General features: G+C 31.9%; 1 protein-coding gene across 1 annotated transcript in view; it reads left to right on the forward strand.

Annotated features, from left to right (window-relative positions):
- Nucleotides 1-4137: 4137 nt before the first annotated feature.
- LOC107455742 (protein hunchback-like) overlaps nucleotides 4138-20578 on the forward strand; it is a 71703-nt gene continuing 55262 nt past the window's right edge. The window contains exon 1 of the mRNA XM_087155045.1: nucleotides 4138-4261. The gene's annotated coding sequence lies outside the window, so the exon portion shown is untranslated. The remainder of the gene's footprint in view (nucleotides 4262-20578) is intronic.

A 20578-nucleotide genomic window follows, 5' to 3' on the forward strand; every position in this document is an offset into this window, starting at 1 on the left:
CCCGTCCACTCAAATTCACATTCTCGAAAAGCAACAATTTTCAGCATCAGAAAGAAGAGTTCCTTTGGCCAAATGTGAGTGCAAAATTTCCTTCACAAACCATTCTTTTAATCTTGATTGTCATTTTCTATTTTCAAGTATGCAAATTTTTCAATAATGAAGGTAGAAAAAACTATGTCCTTCTATTTTTTTTCCAATGTCATTCGGATTTAAAAATCAAACATTAAATGTAAACAGGTTTATATTAGGAAATTTTAATAAGTTAACACAAGAAATAATTTAATTCCACTCCTATTTTTACTTCAAAAATTTGCCCACGATTCTGTAAATAAGACTTCCAGAATTGACGATTTTTTTCGTGTGTCCTTATAACTACTTCACCACTGCATGTTAACGCAAACTTTGCTTGGCCTGTAGATTGTGTGACTTAATAATAATTAATATGAATATAGCAATTCAAAATACTAGTCAACGGAATGCCCATTGATTTTAACATAGATTATAATTGCACGTTGCGTAAACTGATTATAACTTACATCATAGCATAAGGTATTTAACTGATTGTAGATTAATTTTTATGCTGATCCTCGATAATGAGTGAAAAGATTGGATGAAGGATGCAAGTGACATTTTTTGAAGAAAAATTAGAATTGTGGGTTAATTTTTATTTCAGTCTTATTTAATGATAGGACATTTATTTTTCTAAGTCTTTTAATTTCGAAGATCTCAGTGGATGAAAGTGGCAGCCTCAGCGTGTTTCCAGATCTGCATTTTCCAACAAACAGTTGATGAGTAACTTTAAAAAACTGTATTTCGACAGCAAATTAGAACACCGTAAACATGAATGCCATCCAGAGAACAGATTAAATGAAATGCAGGGAATTATATAGATTGAGCCAATTGGAAACTTTCAGGACAAGAAACAAAAATGAAGACAATAGTCTTCATTTCCTATACTTAACACTTTAAAACTTCAAAGCTCATTTACTTCCTCAGATCGTTCATTCACTGAGATAAAACAATATAAATGAGATAAAACAATATAGCTATAAAACAATCTATCGGTAAAATTGCATAATGAAAGCTAAAACTATACTCTTAGAAAGTTTGGTGCTAATTGAACCATAATAATTGCAGAAAACTTTTGACTTTGCCATGTTGAACCAAATTATCGAGCAAATTAATCTTTCTATAACTCGATTAAACGATAATATAATTCTAAAAGAACTAAAATTGATTCATGTTTGCGGCAAATTTGCACTATTGTATTGTTCAATGTACCATTGATTTAGAATTGATTTCTCTTGGTTCAGAATTGTAGTGTTGAATTCAGTCAATCTAACTGAACTTGTGATATTTTTCTAAACGTTTACATGCCAACTTGTGTTGGTTAATTGAGTGGAAGCAACAACAACATTTTGAAACTGGAATGGAATCGTGAAAACTTCCGGTGTATCCCTTCGCTTATGTTATGTTAACAAGATGATGTGTGACTAAGTAGTTTTTTTTAAAATTGAGATTATATATAAATTGAGATTGTCGATTGCATACGTAATGTTACTATTCATAAGATTGTTCTGCATTTTATAAATTCTAAAAGATTGTGAGACGAGAATCGATTTCAGGAAATTAATTTCACTACGTAAATAAAATGTAATGGTTGCACTGTATTAAGTGTTATCTTCAATTTCTTATATTCTTAGCTTAAGTTTGAATGAGTTGATAAATTAAATTGTAAGTAGCGCAAACAATACAAGTAACAATAACAATGAAAGATGATTTTTTTTTTAAAGGTTAGACGTTAAAATGAATCGGTATTAATAAACTGTAAGTCTTATTACAAATTTTATCCACTAACGTCCCCTTGTTTAGACCATGGTTATAATGTTAACCATGGCGAACTAAGGATAGTAGTCACTAAATGTAGGCCTAGTGGTCAGCCATCCATTCCATGACATAAGTGTCGGCGACGAAGGTTCAAATAGTAATGGTTGAGAGAAATTCCTGCCAGTTAACACATTGAATTCTGTGTAAAGTTTCGAGTGTTATTGCAGGTGGACAATTATTGGGGTAGTTCCTTATAATTTTGTCAAACAAATCCAACTAGATTTGCCAGGTTTTTTTCGCCCAAAATTACAAGATTCAATAATCGATTTAAAAGCCCTTTTCTTCTAATTTCATTCGAAATTAAAAGGATTCAGAATTAAACACCAAAACAACATGTTACTGTGAATGACCGAATTTTTGGATTGTTGACTTCCACAGATTTGCCCAGTTATGCCCCGTGTCAATGTTTTTTTTTAAGGTCAAGTACCACTGCTCACTATGCATTCAACCGGTATTCCAAACACTGATGTTTCTTCTAATCTATCCTCAGCAGATATATCGAATAAATATAATAATATCTAAGAATAAATTAAGATCAAATCTGACGCAACAAATATTTCGGACATTCACAAAAGAGATTGTTTTCATTCACTGGTGAATGTCAACATTCTCTTGATGTCGGTAATACACACATATATTTGCAATTATAACTATCACTATTTCCTAACCACTTCCCCTCGAAAAAAAGCTGTAAAATCAAAGCAAGCTATAATAAATTCAAAATCGTGTGCATTCATAAATACTAAAATGTAAGTTTAGGATGGAGTGGGGTAGGGGTTCTTAGATTAGAACGTGCAACTTTTAAGTTCTAGCAGTTCATTAATATAAGTGTTTATTACTTGGATAATCCAGGACCGTATTGCTATGTGGTTACTGTGAAATGAACATTTTGCTTGAGAGGTAGTTTACTATTCAATGCCGACTTTTCGAAACTACCACTTCATTTCTTTTTTCTTTCTTACTTTTTTTATTATTCTTTTTTAATATCCAGTGATTGAAAACTTAATTCAATCATTCATTTGCTATTTGTAATTATTAAACTAAACCCCTATGGCAAATTGCTTAAGGTGCTATTATTGGTGAAAGACTAGGGTTCTATTGTCGGTGATACTTATCTTCAGATTGCTGTGTACCAGCTACGAAAACAGGCTGTTGCGAAGCTACCCTTTCTTTTCTGTCTTTCCTTCTTTTCTTTCTTTTTAATATCAATAAAAGTTATTGAAACCTTTTTATTCCAATATATTCATTCATTTGTTATTTGTAATTATCAAACAGAACCACTATGGCACAGTGGCACTATTATTAGTGAAAGACCAGGGTTCTAGTGAAGGTCATACTCATCTTCAGATCGCTGTGTACCAGTTACGAAAACTGGCTTTTGCTTAAATACATTACTTTACTGTACAATAAGAGTTTATTTAAATAGTTTAAGATGTTCCGGGGCGTTTTCATATCCCCTCAAAACGATTAAACGGAGTACTTTGCAGATAAGAACAAGAAATGAAAAATGATTTTTTTAAAAAAGCGCTATATTAAATTGGATTAAATGGTTAGTTAACCGTCCCATCCCCAAATGCGGCTATCCTGCACCAAACTACAAGAAAAGATATAACTAATTTAATGAAAATCTGTTGTCTGCCACAAGTATATAAAAGAGAGGAGGAGAAAATTAAGATCAGTAAGCACTTCAGATTGGTAAAACAAAGTTTCTGTTTTTCTTTTTTCTGTTTCTTCTCTTTTTTTAAGAAAAAAACAAGAGCAGCTAACTCTTTCCTCAATTAAACAATAACGTTCCTTCAAAGATGTTAGCTTTGATTAAAAAAAAAAAAAAAAAAAGTTATTTTCTTCTATTGACAATTTTTCTTAAGACAATTTAGTAATAAGCTACAGTTTTCCCAAGGATGATATTTTTTACATCTAATTCTTCCTTTGTATTATGTTCAGAGCGATAGTTTACAAAGTTTTGGTGAACATGTTTTTGAAATTCTTTTATGTAACATATAGTTACTTAAATGCTACATAATAATACGCTACATAAATATACACTTAAAAGAAGAAAGAAGGAAAGAAAAGGATTCCTCTTAACTTTCCTATTTACGCCAATTTCTTTCACTCTGCTCATTATAACATAATTGTCGACACGTGGAATTCCGTTTTATTCCTACACTCCTTCCATTCTATCAGCCAATGATAAGAGAGTATTTCAAGTGACGTCACATCATAAACACCAATGGGAGGAGGGTCATGAGTGTTCACAAAGGATGAGGATCAGACGGAGGAAAAGAGGAGAGGAAGAGAGGAAAACAAACGGCGATCCCAAAGAAGCACGTGGCTTTTTTCTTCCCGATGGAACCTTTTACTTTTCTCTTCAAAGGTAGGTCGGATTTTTCCCTTCTCTATTTAACTTAATTTACGGAGCATTTTGTTCGTTAACTAGAGAAAATTATTATCATTTTTGATCGTATATAAAGTAATTTTTTTTTTTATATGTGTGATCTGAGAGGGGATATTCTAGTTAGCGAAAACAGTACATGAATCTTAAACAAAAATTATTATTTTCGATTTTGCCAATGCTAAAAAAAAAGGAAGTTGATTTGATGGAAAATGTTGAGTGCAAAACAGTGTTACAAAAAAAAAAAAAAAAAAAAAAAATATTTCGAATATCTGCAGTGCTCAAACTTATATGGTAAAAATAATAAGAGATTGCAGTTAAACAGCATTAAAAAAACATTGATTCAAACTTCTGTATTGTTTATCAAAAATAAGCTGTCATTATAATTTAAGTATAATGTAACGAAACACTAATATAACAAAAATACTCCCTTGTTTTCAATTTTTGTAGTTTTGAAACAAAACGTGACTCTTCTAATTGGAGAATTACAGCGTATAACACTATTTCAAAAATACTATCTCTAACTTTCCCAATGTTACAAATGTGATTATTTTAATTAGAAAGGTACTTTGATATTAACCCGACGACCTTTCAAGGATACGAAAATGAGTTAATTCTTTGGCGCCATCATAATGAAAAGGAATTTCCAAAATAACACATTCTAAGCACATAAATTTATCACATGATAATAATAATAATTTAGCGATAATATCAGGTTTGGCGAAAATGGTCGACTGGATAATCCCAAAGTACCATCAGAAATTACGGAGCTTAACACCTTTACAAAAGTACTGTTAATCATTCGAATGTTAAAGAATATGGCCATTTTGTTTAGATCATACAGTTTACTATACCAGTATTAAAAAAAATTCTTAAAAGTAAAAATAATCAATCAATCAATCTGAAATCACTAATAATTATTCTTATCACTAATTATTTCTTCCGATTCTAAAAAAAAGTAACTAGAAAATACAGTGTAAACTTCAAACTTCTGCAATATATGTAAAAAATCTAACGATGATGTCAAAGTTTTTGATTGTTGTCCGTACATTTTTATTAGAGCCCCTGAATGATAGTATAGGAGCCTTAATTTTTATGGGTCGGAAAATCACGTGGTAAGATCCAGTTTTTCCTCATTCATTTCCATATTGTTTTGGTTGTCATTAGCATCAAATTAATAAGTCATAAGTTTTTTAATAAATATTTTTGTATCCCTAATTTAAAGTTATTTTCCTGTACTGCTATTATTACGCTTTTAGTACAAGAGTTTAGCTGTTATAGAATATCTAGGTAGATTTTTTTAACTATATTTTATTTTAAATTTTCATCTTATTGAAATAAAAAATTCAGAGACTTAATGCAAAATAATAAAATTATGCTTATATATTTGTAAAAGTATACATAAAAAGAAAGTAGCATTTTCAATTTATTTTAATATGTTCTCCTCTTAAGCTTTGAGTTAGCTTCTTTAAAAAAGAAAAAGGTTTAAATTTCAATGGTTGAGAAAATTTTGATGAATTATGCTCACACTATCTAGAAAGCAATTGTAACTTGAATTGGAATCAGGAACAAAGTTTCCTGTTTAAAATTACGAGCCTCCGTTAGTCTCCTAAGCCGTAAATTCTAACTTTTGCAGCCAGAAAACAATTGAAACTAATACACTGCTATCATAAACAAGACTCTAGAGGAGATACGAGTTCTCTAGCTAATGATGTAGTGATCGCAATTTCAATTGACGCTAAACATCAAACCTGTTTCGATAATATGCCGATAAAACCTGCTTTGTAGTGATCAGAAAAGATTGAAAGTTAGCATTATCTTCAAGTATAGAGTGATAAGCAAAAAGAGGTCGAAATTCGAATTAAAAGATTCCAGCCCTAACAAAGACGAAAGTGAGTTAGTAAAAACATAACTAATGTATTCAAAATAATATATATTCATTCAATATAAGTATTTTTAGAGTCGTTCTTAAAACTGTAGCGAGGACATAAATATGTTGCCCCAAAATTGATAAGTTAATTTGCTTGCAATAAAAATTTCTGACTTTTGTTTTCACTTTCTAAAACTGATTTATCTTTAAAGCTATAAGAGTTGTAAAGTAAAAGAAAAACTATTATTAAACTTTGTTCGTACCAATGACAAATTCATCATTATTACTACGATTTAACCACACTAAAGAAAAGAAGTTATTTTCTCTTGTGCTTACTGTACGAAAATGAGCCATAGATAACTCATAAAGAATAGTCATGTTGAGTTGATTTTAAGTTTAATGCTTGAGTCGTAGATAACTTCAGAATGAATTCAAGCTTTGTTGTGGACCAACCAAATTTTGAATTTACGACTACCAATGATCAATTCCCTAGATTTGTAATCTTAAACCCAATCCAGAAGACAAGGGATCTTCTGGATCAAGTAGTGGGAGAAATATGCCTTCGTGGAGGACTTTTTTTAAGGAACGGACCCACATTTACGTTACATGGAAACGAAAACCACAAAAAACCTCCGTCATTTAGCCTGACCGCAAGGGGACTTCAACCCATGATCCGTCTACCACTGAGGCTGGCGCGAGGTGGGTGCGGAATTTGTATCGATCAGCCATTTCTGGGATTCGAACCCGGAACACGTCATTTGGTGGCGAGCGCTCTATTCCCTGAGCCACCATGGCCCTGTTTTAAGTATATCATAGTTTTGAGTATTAAGTTGACTTTAAGTTAACTACACGGAGGCGAGCAACATTGGCGACGCCTCAAATACCCGTTCATAGTTTAAGCACATTCATAAATCACACAACAGGAGATAAACACAAAGAGACATCCATGCCACGAACAAGATTCGAACCCGAGATCATTGGCTTCGTAGTGAGGCATCCTGACCGCTCAACCAACTAGCTGGCACCCTAATAAAAAAGGGACGCTTTACTATAGAATATTTCATTCCGTTTAAATCAGGGATGGTCAGCCCTGTCATAAGTAAGAGTGCCCCTGTCATAAAAAAAAAACTAATTTTAAATGACATTTCCTGAATTTTTAATACATTAAAAATATTAAAAGATGTTATCTAAGCTTATTATGGTACTTTTACGATAATGGCGCTTTTTTACATGTCTACAAAAGCCTGCAAATGTATGTAATTCCAAAAAATAAATAAATCCATGTTCGTCGGAGTACTGAAAATTAAAAAAAAACGTAACATAATAAATAAACTTAGAGGTTAATGATTTATGTATATTGTTAATAAGAATTTTAAAGGTTCAGTCAGTTTTATATATTGAATAAAAACTAATTACTTAAGTCATTTAATTCTAAATATTGTTTAAACAGTCAGTAATTAATAGGGTATTTAATTATTTTTTAAACCAAGTTCTTGGATTAGTTCTTGATGATACAAACAAAATTAAGGGGTGTTTCAGTTACCCTTGAAGGATATTTTGATTTATGTTCATCATAATAAAACAGTAATTCACAATAATGCTTTGATCAAAACCTACAACAACCAACCTACAACAAAACCTACAAACCAACAAAACCTCCTGGCAACCAAATCGTGCAAAATGCTTGTTTGTACGATATTCCAAAATTCAGTATGGTTTGAGTATTAGGATTTTTAAGGACTTTGACAAAGTTCCAGAGAGTGCCATTTTTACTTTTTCAGAAATAAATAAATGTTTTAATTAGTTCCACTGTTAAAACACCTAAGTGACTCGCGTGCTGCCGTCTATGATTTACTTGATCAAATGCGAAATGTATCGGATTAAAAAATAAGAAAACTGACATCGATTCTTTAAAAAATGATTTGATAACTTTTTTATGGATTCATAAAAAAAAAATTTACACTCAAACAAGCATTCAGAAAATAGCAAACGATGGTTAGCTACTGTTTGTCTACGATAGGTACTCTGTCCGCCATTCGTCTGGAGGGGTGGCGGGGACTATGGTAACGAGGTATGATTATTTCAAGTAGGGGTGCGGGGTCCCTCTTTAAGACTGGTTTCGGTGGGAGAAAAGGAGACTTCTTTCTTCGATCTATTGTATTAGCCCTAGAGTTAAGAGAAATGAGCATTCGCGCCTGAAACATCGTTTAGAGCGTGTGATTCCTTTTTTTTTAAATCTTTTCTCTTTTTCAAAAGCTTCTGTTTTAGAAAAAAAATTAAAAAAATTTATATGTATGTATGGAATATGTATGGAAATTGTATAAAATTGTTTAAAGCAGCTCAATGTTTTATTAATAAATAACTCATCTATAAATTTATCATACATAGTAAATTGGTTATTAAGAAAAAAATAAATTTGCTAATAAAAACTGTTTTTAATAAATAGTGAAAAAAAACTGTACAGGTTACAATAAAATATGAATAAGAAAACGTAATTTAAGCAAAAAAAAACTTCAGATAATTTCAGATGGTTTGATGGGTGCTGATAAAAATCATCGTTGATAGTTTTAGATTTCATCCTAGTTGCGGTCTCTTGCTTTCAGTTTCAAAAATAAATAAATAAATAAAATATTTAAAAATTAATAATCAAAACAAAGATATTTAATATTTCTCCGGCACAGATAACGTGAACTATTTTTATTTTATTTATTTCTATTTATATTTTAAAATCAGAGTTATTAAGTTTAAGCTCTTCACTTTTTCCAGAAAATTCAAGTAATAAAAGAAATTAACTGCTTTAAAAAATGTGCAAGTTTAGAAATTAAACCATCTAACAATCAATGAACATTCATAATAAATATCGTAAAATTAAAAAGTAATATTTAAAAAACCTGTACTACCCTTAATGTCAGAATTTGTTCACTTTTTTTCCTTTGTATTTAAAAAATAACAACTGATTGAATCGAGAGAACTATTTTAAGTAAGAAAGAAATATTCATGCGAATCTTAAAAAAGTTCTTGAATCAGATTAAATAAGTCTCCTACTGGTGGCTGAGTCAGCCAATCTGGTATACTCCCCATTCAAGCTATCATCGAAGGCGAAAGAAAAGGAGACCTCTTCATCGAAGCCACCCTCCCTAAAATGCTCTCTTCTTGTTTCCATAGCACCAGACTGCCGCAGACTTTGTGGCGGACAGAGTACCTATCGTAGACAAACAGTATTTTCTGTTCATGACACAAACTATACTTTTGCGTTTTCTAGACAACCTAGACAATTTTGACTATACTATTTGTCCTGAAGTATATAATAGATATTTCTATTTTTTAAATATTTCTGTCATTAATATTTCTTTGCAAAATTTGGTGGAAAGTTGGTTTAAAATTGCCGGGAGTAAAGACGCATTAAATTTTGATAAAAGTTATTAAGAACTATTGAATGAAAGTTATTAAAAACTAATTGTGAGAAGCAATAACGCACTAAAAAAGACTTTAATACATTCAACTCTGTCAGTGAGATTTTTTTACATCCGTCGAATACACGTTTTTTATTGCTTATTGCAAGTTTTACTTTTCACATGCTAGAAATTGTCATCATTATTTAATTAATCTAAAAAGAAGTTCTCAAATTAAACTCGGGTGCACATTATGTTAAGATTTTTAACATAAATATGCAAAAAAATAGATTTTACTTTAAAATGGTATTGGCGAAAAAATAAATATTAAGTGTAATAAAAATAAACACTTTTTTTTTTCATTCCCTCATTATTTCTTTCCATTACAGAATTTGCTTTAACAACGTTGAAACTAAATGAATTACATCTTTGACATATAATGATCGAGAATACTTGCTTTAGTAATTATAGAAGCAAGTGCTGTTGTCAAAATTAATAATTCTTTCCTTAACTGAGAAAGTTACATTTATTTGAGGGTATAAGCCAGAATATTTAACGACTACCCTATTTCTATTTAACAAATGAATGGCAGAAATATCAAAATATTGATTTAAAATAGCAGAAATGTTTAATTTGTATTGAAATGTCCTTTTCAGTTATCAGAAAACGGTTTAAGGATGGTTATTAAATCATTATTTATCAATTAATATTGAAATGTTTAATCATTTAAATCAATAATTATCTTTTATTGGTTTGCATGATTTATTTGAATAATATGAAATTACAATATGGTGATTGTGGTACTTCAGTTACCTGCCAGAAGCGAATTAGTGCACGTCATTTTCGTGCAGTAAAATAATAATACTAAATTAGAAAATCCTTCACTTAATTCTTTATAACGCAGTGGGAAGTATGCTTCCCACCATTCATTTTTAACACTAGAAAGACTGAAGTACCTATATTGTCGAAAAGCAGTCAAAATATGAATGTCATTGTGAAAAAATAAGTAATGTGTAAAGAAATTTGTTTAAAATTAATTTTTAATATTTTTGATATTATTTTCAGTTATATAACAAGTTATTAGTAAATATCAACAATGAAAATAATTATGAAAGTCACAAAATTCTAGAAAATTGTGTCACTGTACATCATTGTTTTTCTAATTGAAATTAAAAGGCAGTCAAACTGACTTCCTTGGGCAATCTAGAGTTAAATGCCGAAGAGAACTATTTTTCAACTTCTGTTTTCTGTTACGATCTGATAAAAACTTCCGAACGTAAAGAAATGGCTTTGTTTATATAAATGGGGGATTACATTAAAGGTTTGCGTAGGGTCAGGAAGAGATGCCAACACAGAAAAAAAGCTATTTTCTCCTGCTCGTTATAAATTCGTTCATTTGATCATTTCTCATCCAGTTTATTTGTATAATAAACACAATACTTATAAATTAGATTATTTATTAGCGCAGAAATTCAAGTTTATGGCTAGTCATTAATAGGAAGGCTAGTTTTGAATGTTAGTTTTATGGCTAGTTTTGAATGCTAGTTTTATGGCTAGTTTTTGAAAATCCCACCCACCTTCCCACCAGAAAACATCTAATTTAATTTTGGTCATAAACTAGATGAATTTCTTTACATAAATCAATCTCAATCACAAAAATTTTTTAGCATTAGGGCATTAGAAAAAAAAATTTCTCTTTAAAAGGATTAAAATAATAATAAACTATTAAAAGAGCTGAAACTATCAGCTCTCTAATATCGGTACCGACCATTATGGTTTAAATGGTCTGGGTAGGCATCATGGCATACCGACCTTTATGTGCTCTATAAAGGTATTCTCTCAGGTAAAGGGACGAGATCCTTACACCCTATGGGAGACTTTTCCATGGAGTATATGGACCGAATTTCATCGTTATGAACAATAACCACTCGTCCACACTGAACAAATCCCCGCAATCGGAGAATATTCAGCGATTAGAGAGGCCTGCGATTTCCCCTGATCTTAATCACATCGAGTATGTAAGGGACGCTCAGGACCAGCTCTATTGAGCAGTTTAAAAGTGCTTAGGTACAAGAGTGGGTGCGCTTGTGCCACGGAGATTAATAAGAACTCTGGTAAACAGTATAAAACACCGATGCGAGAAATATGTAGCTGTTAGAGGCCATCATACACCCTATTAGACATGTTTTTCTCTGACTCATAGTATACCGGTCAACTGCTGTGCTGGACAACTGACCAGTTTTCTTATTAAGGGTACATGTTTTCCCAATTTTGTTTACTTGGCTTTAGATTGGATGATGTTTTGGCTAGGATTAGTTTTATTTACGTTATTAATTTCTTTTTACTGCAAAAGAAAAACCATTATGTCCTTTCAATTGTTTTCATCGTTGTATATTTATTCAGATTTCGATTATTTCTAATGGACAGTCCATAAATTATGTCACACTTTTTTTCAATATTTTTGATCCCCTCTTCCCCAGTGTCACAAAGTGCAACACTGCACCCTATTGTCACTCTATACATTAACAAAGCCGACATTTAAACATTCAAATTCGTTCGATTTCGGTTGTCAGAGGAAGCAGAGACAAAAATGAAAGGTAATTATTAGACGTTTCATCAGACAATCAAACTGGTTTTGACTTTTTTCATTCCATCTACATGTCTAGTGATTCGACAGTCTTCCATTAGATGTTTTTTTCATATCTTATCCCTAGGGAGATGATTTTTCCCTCTTCCTATCTCAGATATTGATTTGCACCCTTTAATGTTTTTAATCACTTTTGACAATAATATATATTAAAGGGTGGTCATTACGGGATACCCTGTATATTGATTGAGAGCCCTATTCTACGGCCCGAGTTTGGGTGGGAATCCAGATAGAATCTCTTAATTCTTTTCTGTCTTTTTCCTTTTCCATATAATCATCGGATGAAAAAATAAACGAATAGAGGCTCATAATTCATAGAAAAAAAAGGGGTCCCCGAGACTATGTCATCGTTTGAGATCTCCCGTCTCACTGATTAGGGGAGAGAGGATCCAGTGTTTTTCGTCTGCCTCCCCCTCGTTCTTCCAGATTGCTCTCCACCCCTTTTCCTCCTTCTATTTCTGGCAAAGAACAAAATAAACAGAGAAGAGAAGAAAAAGAAAAAAAGATCTCCGAGATGAGAGTGTGAGGGAGAAAAAAAGGAAGATTTGGACCTCATCTCATCAAGAAAAAGTAGATGGATCCTTTGCTGTTTCTGATGAGGGAAATTAAAAGGGCGTTTATTGGGGATTCTTTTAGCAATAGAAATAGCTTTCTCCTTTTTTTTCTTCCTTTTTTTTTATCCCTAAAGAGGGAATTTAAGCACTCCGATAATCATTTTAGTTGCAACCTGTTGGGGAAAAAAAAATACTTTTGCTGTTTCCGATTTGTTGTCAAGAAACTGTTACTTTCTTGTATCCAAAAAATACCATTTATATTTTCGATAAGATGTGTGATAAAATTAGTTTTCTTATATTTTTAAAAACTCTAATTTTTTTAAAGGCATTTTACACATTGAATAGCTTTAAAATCTAACCTCCTTTAAAAGGCAAAATATTTTGTATATTTGACAGCTTTAAAACTCAACTTTCTACAAAAGACAAAATATTTTGTAGTCTATGTTTGAAACTCAGCATTAGTCGTGTATTTGATAGTTTTAAAACTCTGCGTTCTACATAAGACAAAAAAATTTGAAGTTAAGGTTTGAAACTCAGTCTTTTGTATACTTTATAGCTTTAAAACACAACTTTTTACAAATGCCAAAATATTTTGAAGTCTAGCTTCGAAACTCAGTCTTTTGTATATTTGACATCTTTAAAGCTTAACTTTCTACAAAAGACAAAATATTTTGTAGTCTGGCTTTAAAACTTAGCCTTCTTCAGTAGATAAAATATTTTCTAAGTTGGAGAGCTCAGAAAATTGCCTTATTAAGGAGAAAATATTTTGTGAATTAAGATAGATTTAAAACACAAGCTTCGTTAATACCTTTATTGTATTACTCTTTTAAAAATATCCAGAATAATAAAAATTATACTTTATTGAAAATATACAGATCTCCCTTCAAAATATGCATAAACAGTCGACATGTTCCAAGAACTGAAAAACAGGTGCCCATTTTCAAAACCTGCCAGACGTAAATGAAAAGAATCAATTTTTTTTTTTTTTTAAATATAAAATGTTAAATTGCGAATGAAAAATGGAAAAATGACGTTGAGAAACATAATTAGAAAAATCACAGTAGCCGGGAGAGAAAAAAAAAAGATGAAAGTCAGATAAAGAAAAACCAGAGTGTCCCAGCAAGGCGAATCAGAGCAAAATCCATTGCTTTGAAAAGGTGTTGAGGAATTAATGTCGTTAACAGGGGAATCAGCATTCATATGGAAAAAAAAACAACAAAAAAAACAAGATTCCAAGGTATTTAAGATGAGTTGGTGTGATTAGGGTGGAAATAATTTTGGCATTGTCGAAATTGAAATTACGTTTAAGATTCCAACAATGTGCTGCAATTGATGATTTCTCGTATTCTTGATAATGGACGTCTACTTTATCCGATGTAGTAGAGGTCGAACTTACAAGAAATATGATAAATACCAAACCGATTATCAAACTAATAGGATCTTTAAGAGACTTAAATTTAATTTTGGTAACATACCTTAAAAGTGACTTTAAAACCAAAACTGGAAAGGATATTTGCAGTTTTATAACATACCGGAAGAAGAAAAAAACGATATATTTCGCATAACTCTTGTTTCTTCTCATTCACATTTGGCAAGTCTTGAAAATGGGCGCCTGTTTTTGAGCGCTTGAAACATGACGACTTATACCTCCAATTTATATATTTTTTGAAGTAAATGAAATTTTTAATCAAGTAATATTGTAAAAAATTTATTTATCAATCAACTCAAATAAATTCAATAATAATTCTTAATTAAAGGTAAAGGTAAAATTACCTTACCTGCAATTTCTGTTGTTCTTCAATTTTCCCGGTGAGAAGATGGAAAGCTTTTCTTTCGCTTTAAAAAGGATCGCTACTCTTGTAAAAATAAAAAGATGTCAATAATAAAAAGTAACAAGTTCTGCCATTAAAGGAGTTAACTATTTCTTTTTAAAACATTTAATATTTAACACAAAACGTAACAAGAAACATAATTGATAACGAAACATTAAGCTTTTTTGAAAAGAGCATTACATATCAACCTCTTCTCTCTGAGGCGATCATTCCCCTACTGTTTACAAAACTTCCGCCTCGCTACAGTTACAGTTAAAATTTTAAAGTTAGATTGTTCATCGCAGTTTCTCGACAAATATCTTACAGCTACATTTTATTGGGATTATTTTTTTAACCTTTATTGTACATTACCCAATTCTTACTGTGTGTTACATAGCCTTTCTTATAAAAAGCAACACGGTCTTTTTTCTTTTCAAAGTTTTAACAAACACATTTACAAAATAATAACAGAAGGACACGAACAATAATATATATTCTCTGTACCAAATTTCAAACAACAGTTTTTGTTTTACAAATGAGATGCATATTGCAACTCAACTTAAAATCTAGGATTGAGCGAGGCGTTCAGAATAAAAACGGCACTCCAGCGTATGAAATATAGGATGCCGCGAACAATTCGTCGTGGGCACAATTCGTCACGGCAACAATTCCTCTAGGGCAGTATTCGCCGCAAGCACAATACGTCGTGGGCACAATTCGTCGCGAGCAGTTCTTATTTCATTTCAATGAAATACATCTATTTACGAAAGCCATAACTCTTTTCTATTGTCTATGTTACTGTGAATGACAGAAATAAGTGGTTGTTGACTTCCACCGGTGAATCTTGACAATCACATATGTCGCTCTTTGGTAAATGTAACAAATGTATACTAGGTCAAGTTAAGTGTCACTGCCCGGTATGCCCTACACTGATGTTTTCTAAAAATCAAATGGCACTGCCCAGTATACCTTACACTGGTGTTTTTTTAAGGTTCAGTGCCTCTGTCCGGTATACATTAGCCCTGTATGCCTTAAACTGATGTTTTAAGGTCAAGTGTCACTGCACGGTATACATTTGCAGGGCTGATTGTGCTCCGGAAAAAATCCGGATTTCCGGATTTTTCGTTAACCGTGATCCGGAAGTTTCCGGAGATCGAAGGTTCAGATGTTTAAAAAAATCGGTGATCACAAAAGATTTCGGAAATCAAATTTTCAAAGGTGGAACTTAAAAACGCAGTTGTTTATAAGAGAGCTACTTTATAAGCTTATATTCAAGATTAATATTCATTTTTTATCAGTAAATAGTTATTATAATCATAAACTCAGGAAAGAAAGACGTATTTGTAAATTTCAATTGCTTCTCCAGGTCATCACAGGTATGTGTAAAATTTTAAATATATTTTAAGTAAACTAGGAAATATTGAGAAAAAGGAAAAAACCTTGTTTAAATTTTTTTCTAATTTTTCGGTTTAAACTTTTTTATTTATTTATTATTTTTTTTACTCAAGAAATTTTCCGGAATTTCGACTGAGGCTGTACTTGTCCGGTATTCCTTACACTGATGTTTTATTAAGGTCAAGTGCCACTGCCCGGTATACACTTGCCCTGTATGTCCTACACTGATGTTTTATTAAGGCACAGTGCCACTGCCTGGTATACACTTGCCCGGTATGCCCTACACTGATGTTTTATTAAGGTCACCACTGCCCGGTATTCATTTAATTGGTACTCCGAACACTGATGTTTCTCCTAATTTATCCTCAGCAGATTTTAAATTATCGAATATATATAATAATATCAAAGAATGAATTAATACCAAATCGGATATAACAAATATTTCGGACATGGTTGCTGACCTTTAGAAGTGGACATTCTCTTGATTTTGGTCATTCACTGTAACATCTACAAAAGCTAATCGAATATTTAATTCATTCAAATATTATGAAAACTCTTAAAGGGGGTAGAATTTTGTAAATTGTTTATCGTTACTTTCAAGGGGGAGGAGGGGGGGGTGCGAGCAATGCATGCACGAGCATTTTTTCTTCTAATTTAACTTTTCATCTCTGAAAGTAAATCATTGACAGCATCGTTTTTAGTGGACTCCAAAATGAGGTTCTATCTTCAAAAAGAGCTCTCTAATACATTTTAATCTATTTATTTGTTTTCTTAAATTTTTTGATTTTATATTTTTCCGTGTTTCTTTATTTGGCCGCATTTGGGACAGACGTTTTCCAGGTCTCTGGGATAGGTTTTAATGGCCTAGGTTTTCTTCAACATAATTTCCAATTCCATGCTTCCCAAAAGTGGTCGTAAACAGAGGTGGTCACTTCATAGAGGTAGTCTTTACTGGAGGTTTCCCTGTATCTCTAGAACCATTTTAAAAAATCAAAAAACATTGATACAGAATTTTAAAAAAAGTCATTAGTTTTAAAGTAACTTAATAACTATTTAATAATTAACTGTGCTTACTGTTTAACTAATAATTACTTAATTTAACAATTAATTAATCGGATAATAATTGAAACATTTTTAGCTCGTAAGAAAAATGAAATTTAAAATTATAATTTTTACGTGATGTTTTACATTGCAAGATTATTCTTCTCTACTTTAAAAATTCCAGAAAAACGTATTATTTATTACCAAAAACATTCGAAATTTTCCCGACATTCAAATCTAACTTTTTCCCAATATGTGGGGAAAATGCAATAATTTCCCCACTTGGCTGTGTATATAACTACTATTTCAAACACTAATAGTTTGCTAAGTTTGTAACAGTTATAGTTTATTTTCAAGATTTCACACAACATTTTAGTATTATTTATAAACTATTTCGTAATATTCATTAATCTACCAAACCCCTGCTGTCGCAGTGCCTTATGAAAAATTAAATACTAGTAGAAGAATTATGATAAATTTTACTAATTTTTAGCTGAAATGGAGAGTCTAGTTCTAAAACTGAAAACTGTCTTAGTTTTAGGCTAAAAACTGTCTTAGTTTTAAACTAAAGACAAATCTAAAAAGGGACCATTCAAGTACACGTCGACATGTTTTTGACAATTTTAAGCCCATTCTCTGCAAAATTGGAAAATTACAACACATTCCCATGAATATGAAAGAATTTTCGGATACTCTTTCCTTATTTTTTGCAAAAAATGTTACTTTAAGTTATTTTATAAAATTTTGAGTCGAATATTTTCTTTAGGAATTTTTTGTTTACCCACAATAATTAAAGGATTTTACCTTTAAAACTTACATTAAAATTTTTTTCATTTTCCTTGCCAAAATGTAACTTTAATTGCAAATATGAATCTTTTCAAGTTTTGCACTATTCCAAATTTTTTTTTTGTTACACTTTTTGCATTTAAAAAAAAAGGAAAATAAGGGGATTTTAGCGTCTTACGCAAGCATTACTCATACCTTTCAGTGCTCAAGTAAGTAACAGTAAGCAAAGCAAAAAACTCTTAACCATTATTTGCTTTCGTAATTCTTGAAAGGTCTCAAATTAAGTTTTTAGTTAGATTTTGTAAACAATGCAAGAGTTTTGTTTTCGTAAATAAATAGTCCAGTAAAATTGAAATTTTCTTTGGGAAAAGATATTTTTACACAGAAAGCTTTGTTATGTCCTTTATAAATGATACCTAAAAACACCCCTATTCTCATTGGTATGCTTCCCCCTTTCTTTTGGGAAATCGAGGGATTTGAAGGAAAAAAATTCAGGAAGGCATTATTTCCGAAGTATTTTTTTTTTTCTTCACAAAATTAGATTAAATCAATCTTCAGACGATCTGACTCATAGTTCAGAAGCTATCAGTGTTTTATGTGAAAAAGTGAAAATTTGTAATATATTTACGCAACTGACATTGCTATCTAAACAAGTGAGGTTTCTTTAGTATTTTTTCTTCTCACGTTGATTCGAATACTTTACACAAATTAATAAAACGATTAGTTTGAAATTAAAAAGAGCTCCTATGTGCACTTTTCACATAGCTATGTAGGAGCTGTCTGAACATTTTCAGGTGTAATTTTTTAAGCTGAATGGATTGATATAAAAGAGGAAAATATTAAATAAATAATGGATAATTACTTTCACATACATTCAATGACATGTTTCTAAAATCATAACTGGTTTTAAAAAAATAGATTCGGAATCCATGTGGCCTTTCGATGGAACCCAAGTGTTCCGCGGAGCATCATTTGGTAACTGCTGCTCTAGACCAGTGTTCCCCAACCTTTTTATCACCGCGGACCTGTCAACGTTAATTTTACCGCGGCCCGTTGGGGGCAGAGGGGACGTGGGACGTCGATTGTTTATATTTTAGATAATTTGGATTTATTAACTTTAATTTAATTGTACTTAAACATGCCTTCAAAATAAAATACAGTTAGTCCAAAAAATTAATATAAACTTACTAGAACGTTAAATCAGAACCCTGAGCTTGTTTCTTTGCAATGAGACTCCTCCATCTGGGGGTAATCGGAGACAATGATACATTATAAACATTAAAAAATTTATGTCACTACCTTCGGGGCCCCTTTTTTTTAAATAAATAACATTCTAATGGAACACAGATTTGGGTATAAACCTAGGAATTTAGATTTAATTTCAATGAAATGGTTGGCCCGGTACCATTTGATCCACGGACCGGTACCGGTCCGTGGACCGGTGGTTGGGGAGCACTGCTCTAGACTACTTAAAGCAGATTTCCTCTGTCTACCTAAAACATCGCTTAAACTTTCAGATCTCCGATTCGTATTAAACATAAAATCAGAATTTGATACTAGTCGCACTAGTTATCGCACTATTTACGTCGCACTAGAGCTGCACAATGCGCTATTGGCGAAGGTCTGGGAAACATCCCTGAGTATGATCCGAAGACATGTCATCGCAATTTTGATCCTCCGCAGAGGGGATGGCTCCCCTGCTTTAGAAGCCCGGCGACCAGCACGCGAAGTCGAGCACTTTAAAGTAAGACAGTTTAATGAGGACCCATACCGCACACCCTTGGCTCCTACGCAGACTGATCTAAGTGGTCACCCACCCGCTTACTGACCACAGCCAGTGATGCTTGACTTCGGTGTTCTACTGGAGTGCGTGTCTTTACGATCAGTCCACTGCGGGACCATTAGAATTTGAGGTGGATTTATTTTTATAAATTCTTTTTTATGACCCATCTACAACGGAATCCAAGGGTTCCACACATTAACTTTTGTTAAATTACTGCTCTAGTCTACTTAAGGCAGTTGTACTAAAACGTCGCTTAAAACTTTCAGATCTCCAATTCTTAATAAACATAAATTTAGAATTTGAGACGGAGTTATTTTTATCAATTCTTTTTTTTTATCTTGATTAAATATCACTGAAGAATCAGAACAGAGTCAACAACAACATATTCTATAAAAATCGGTGTTCTTGAGTACACAATAAAATATGAAATGGTGCGTAGAATGGACAGCTACTGAACTCATAATGACCATGACAAAGACAAAAAATCGTTCCTATAAAAACGCGCGCTGGGTGGCGCCATTTTTTTCCTAATCCATTTTTTCTCCCCTCCGTGCCCTCTCATATTCCCCCCCCCATTGGATATAAGAGAGAGAGGGGGGGGGAGGACATAGAAGGAAATGATTGAGACATAATACGGTGTTTATCTGACGTCTATAAATCAGGCACACACGACTTAACACAAGGGCTCCTATAGGAGAGAGAGAGAGAGCAGGAGTTTCTTTAATACCAGATTTATGGGCAGCATCACATAAAAGAGGATTCACTATCCACAAATTCTATGGCCTGTGTTTTACCCCCAAAATGTATGCTTCACTTCCTCATTCTACTATTTATTTATTTTTCTTTTTTATGAAAGGGCGATATCAAGACTACATCGATTTTTATACGTCCTAATATTATGATGAAATCACTAAAAGTGATTTTTTTTTCTTTCCTTTCTGTTTCCTAAAAAAGTACCGCAAATTCAGCAAGATTTTTAATCTTTTAAAAAAATGAGCGACGAGAATAGGACGGTGCCAG

Source organism: Parasteatoda tepidariorum, chromosome 2 (genome assembly GCF_982258835.1).
Source record: "Parasteatoda tepidariorum strain Cologne lab strain chromosome 2, Ptep-v5.0, whole genome shotgun sequence".
NCBI classification, from domain to species: domain Eukaryota; kingdom Metazoa; phylum Arthropoda; class Arachnida; order Araneae; family Theridiidae; genus Parasteatoda; species Parasteatoda tepidariorum.